This window comes from Vombatus ursinus, unplaced genomic scaffold, assembly GCF_900497805.2.
Source record: "Vombatus ursinus unplaced genomic scaffold, bare-nosed wombat genome assembly UNPS02000582.1, whole genome shotgun sequence".
NCBI lineage: Eukaryota > Metazoa > Chordata > Mammalia > Diprotodontia > Vombatidae > Vombatus > Vombatus ursinus.
Window position 1 is genome coordinate 33,006,086 of NW_020940360.1, and position 4,192 is coordinate 33,010,277.

Sequence of the window (4,192 nt, forward strand, 5' to 3'; positions counted from 1 at the left end):
TAACGTGGTGAGTATTAGGCCAACCTCAGAGGCTAGAACAGAGTCAGATCTGCAGCCACAAACCGAAGGACAATGTGGAAAAGGCTGGCACTGTGTTGTCAGCATATCCTTGTTTAGATAAATAGAGAAACGTCATCATCTTCCTTCTCTGTTTGGTGTCATACAATGGTCAGAGATCTTACTTTAGGGTTAGAAGTAGGAAATTGAGCTTAGTTAGTCCCTTGAGGACCAAGAAAATCTATCCCTAGAGTCATTTATCCCTACAGGATCATAGGATTTAGTGTTTGATAGAATCTTCCACTCCTGTCAAGTTTGTCTATTACTGTGACCAAGGTTAAAGCTGGCAGGTTGTACCTTGAATCTTAGGAATCTTAATACAGTTTGGATGAACTGATGCCACCTTTAACTATGCTCTTACCACTGATTATCCTTATTCCAAATTAGTACCTGACCTCAGAGTTTGTTCCAACCCATTTTGACTCCCCTTTTCTCATAAACTTTTATGTGTAGATACTATTCCCTGGAAAAAAGAATAAGTTTCTTGAGGGCAGGAACTGTTTTATTTCCATCTTTGTATCCGCAGCACCTAGCAAAATACTTAATCCCTTGTTTACACTTAATAAATGCTTGCTGAATGATCAATTACTTCCCTTACATTGTCACACAAGGGGCTCTCTATTGCTTTACCTCCCACATCAGAGAATCAAAAAAAAAAAACCAAAAAAAACAAAAAACAAAAAAACCTTTATCGCAGCAAGGGCCTTTAACATTTACTGGCTGTGTGACCCTGGGCAAGTCACTTACCCCTGATTGCCTCATCAAAAAGCAAAAACAAGTTCTTTCCCTTCTCTCAAGATGGCAGACAAAAAACCCTCAAAGGAACCAAAGGAAAAGAAGGTCCGAAAGGAAAAAAAGGAGAAAAATAAGAAGGAAGATGTGGCTGAAAAGGTGGTGAAAAAGCCCCAAAAGCACTGCAGTAGGAATCCAGTCCTGGCTCGAGGGATGGGTCGAGACTCTAGGTCAGCAACGAATTCCAGGAGCCATGTACAAGCGGAAATACGCTGTACCAAAAACCCAGATTGAAATGAAAGGAAGGAAGGAAGGATTGAAAGGAAAAAGAAAGAGAAGGTGCCTGCTACTATCTCAAAGCCAGTTGGTGGTGATAAGAGTGGAGGAACTCGTGTGGTAAAGATTTGCAAGATGCCAAGGTATTACCCTAATGAGGATGTGCCTAGAAAGCTGCTCAGTCATGGCAGAAAGCCCTTCAGCCAGCATGTGAGGAGACTCCAATCTAGCATCGCCCCGGGCACGATTCTGATCATGTTCACTGGCCGCCATAGGGGTAAACGAGTGGTTTTCCTGAAGTAGCTGGCTAGTGGCTTGCTACTGGTGACATGACCTCTGACCATCAACCGTGTTCCTCTGAGAAGGACCCATCAGAAATTTGTCATTGCCACCTCTACCAGGGTTAACCTTTCAGGTGCAAAAATTCCAAATCATCTTACTGATGCTTACTTCAAGAAGAAGAGGCTCCTTGAAACTAGACACCAAGAAGGAGAGATTTTTGACACAGAAAAAGAGAAATACGAGATTACGGAGCAGCGCAAGGCTGATCAGAAAACAGTGAACTCTCAGATCCTGCCCCAAATCAAGAAAATTCCTCAGTTCCATGGCTACCTGCGCTCTGTATTCTCTCTCTCCAATGGAGTTTATCCTCACAAACTGGTGTTTTAAATGCCTTGCACAGAACTCTGATTAAAATATTTGGAATAACTAAAAAAAAAAAAAGCAAAAACAAAATAAAACAGGAAGGGCCTTTAGAGAATATCTAGTTGAATGCCTTCATTTTACAGAACAAAAGACTGGCAAAAATCACACAGAGCATGTACTAAGACCCATGTTTCCAAACCCATGGTCCAGTTCTTCTTCTACTATATCACAGTGCAATTAATATTTTTCTTTTCTCTAGGTCTGCCATTGAGTAAAAGCTAATTATCTAATCCCCTTCTCTGATCATAACATAGCATCCCATCATTTCACTTCTTCCTCTGTCCCACTCCTTCACAAGCTATTCTTTGACCTCATCACAACCTCTGATCACTCCATTGCTCTCTGTTCTCCCAGAACATCATCCATCACCTCTGCCTTGGCCTCCTTTTCTTCCCCTCAGAATTTTCAGGGATGGGGAACCGATAGCCACAGAGTCACACATGACCTTCTAGGTCCTTGGGGGTAGCCTTTTGACCAACTCCAAGTTTTACAGAACAAATCCTTTTATTAAGGGGATTTGTTCTGTGGAATTTGGATTCAGTCAACGGGCTGCACTTTAGGATCTAGAGGGCCGTAAGTGGCCTTGAGGCAGCAGGTTCCCCACCCCTGCTAAACCTTCCCTTCTTCCAAACTTACCTATTTCTTTTGAGGTCACTACCATCCTTCTAAGTCATCCTAACTTTCAAGTCATCCAGACTTTTCCCCTCTCCCTCTAACTCTACTTTCAATCAATTGCTAAATATTGTCATTTTACCTCCTTAACATCTCTTTCTTTCTTCTCTTCTCTACTCACCTGGACCCACTATCCAAGATTAGGTAGTCTTCACTCCTTTCCTTGAATATTGCAGAAGCCTCCTAATTGGTTTCACTGCTTTCCCCTCTAATCTGTCCTCTACATAAATGACAAATTAACATTCATGAAGCACCAGTTTGATAATATCACACCTAAAAACATATTCTGTGGCAGCCTGTACCTCTAGGGTCAAACACAAATACTTGTGTTCAACATTTAAAGCACTTCATTATCTAGGTCTAGGCCAGGGGTGGGGAACCTATGAGGACCTCTAGGTCCTCAAGTGTGACCCTTTGACTGAATCCAAACTTCACAGAACAAATCCCCCCTAAATAAAAGTAGAAGTAAAATTAAAACTTGGACTCTGTCAAAAGGCTGCACCCAAGGACCTAGAAGGCTGCACGTGGCCTCGAGGCCACAGGTTCCCCACTCCTGGTAGGCTATCTTTCTAGAATATTTATATTACTCCTCTTTCTCATGTACTGTACATTCCAGCCAAACTGGCCTTTTTTTGCTGAGCTCCAAACTAGATATTACACTCACTGCCTCAATTCATCTGTTCTGCACATCTAACATGCCCTTCCTCCTTATTCCTCCTGTCACTTAAGATACTTAACTTTTTTTCAGGCTCAGCTCAGAGCACACTACAAGAAGCCTTTCTTGATCCACCCCTCCTCCACATTAAAGTGCCCTTCCATCTTCAAAATATCTTTCATTTACTTCCCTCTGCAATTATTGCATCTTCTCCATAGCATATAAGCTTCTTAAAGGCAGGGGCTGTTTTTTTGTCTTTATATTCCTGGAATCTAGCACAAGGCATTCAGTAAGTGTTTATTGAATTGAAATTAATTGAATTGTAAAGCTCCCAATGCGCTTGATTTCAAAAGTCTATTTATTCTTCAGACTTCTTTCTATCTTTGCCTTTCTACAATAAACTAGGGGCAAAGTATTTTTATCCAGATCTTCTATACATTTAACAGTCCCTTTGTTTAGTAACACAAACCATACGACAGAATTAAATCTTATTTCTGAAACTGCTTTGGCTCAGACGGAGTTTCAAACAAATACATCTAAAGAAACCTGGCTCCCCTTCCTCGTTATTCGGGTGAAGTTTTGGGCCAAGCTAGAAGCTGCTTTTTCTTTCTAATACTCTCATCTGATTGCCTTCCCTCCCATACCCCTACACCCCCACATTCCCCTGCAAAAAAAAAAAATTGTCTTTTCTTATCTCTTTTCTCTCCACATCCCCACCCCCAACCCCGCTTTAAAAATCATTGTCTTTTATTTGGCATCTCATAGTCAGGGATCGATCATTCATTCCCTCCATCCCTTTTTGTAACAAGCACTTGTGAGCCTTCAGCATTCGGTGTGAGACTTGGGCTGGGTTAATTATGGTTGCAAGTGCTGTTTCCACGGCCTTCTCAACCAACTTGTTGTGGCCTGCCTTTGGGTAATTGGGACACGTGCCCTTTTCAAACTTGTACAAAAGGCAATCCACTGTCCCTACTCTCTCAGCATGTAAAGCCCTGCAGCCGGTTGAATTCTGTGCTTGGCTACAAGCTAGCTGGTTGTATGTTAGAGGGACTGCCTAACTAATAAAGACATGGACAGTATCGTCTATCATCCAAG

At 41.9% G+C, this 4,192-nt stretch overlaps 1 pseudogene; it reads left to right on the forward strand.

The window, feature by feature from the left end:
* Window positions 1–855: 855 nt before the first annotated feature.
* LOC114038972 lies at window positions 856–1,770 on the forward strand (annotated as a pseudogene).
* The last annotated feature ends 2,422 nt before the right edge of the window (window positions 1,771–4,192 follow it).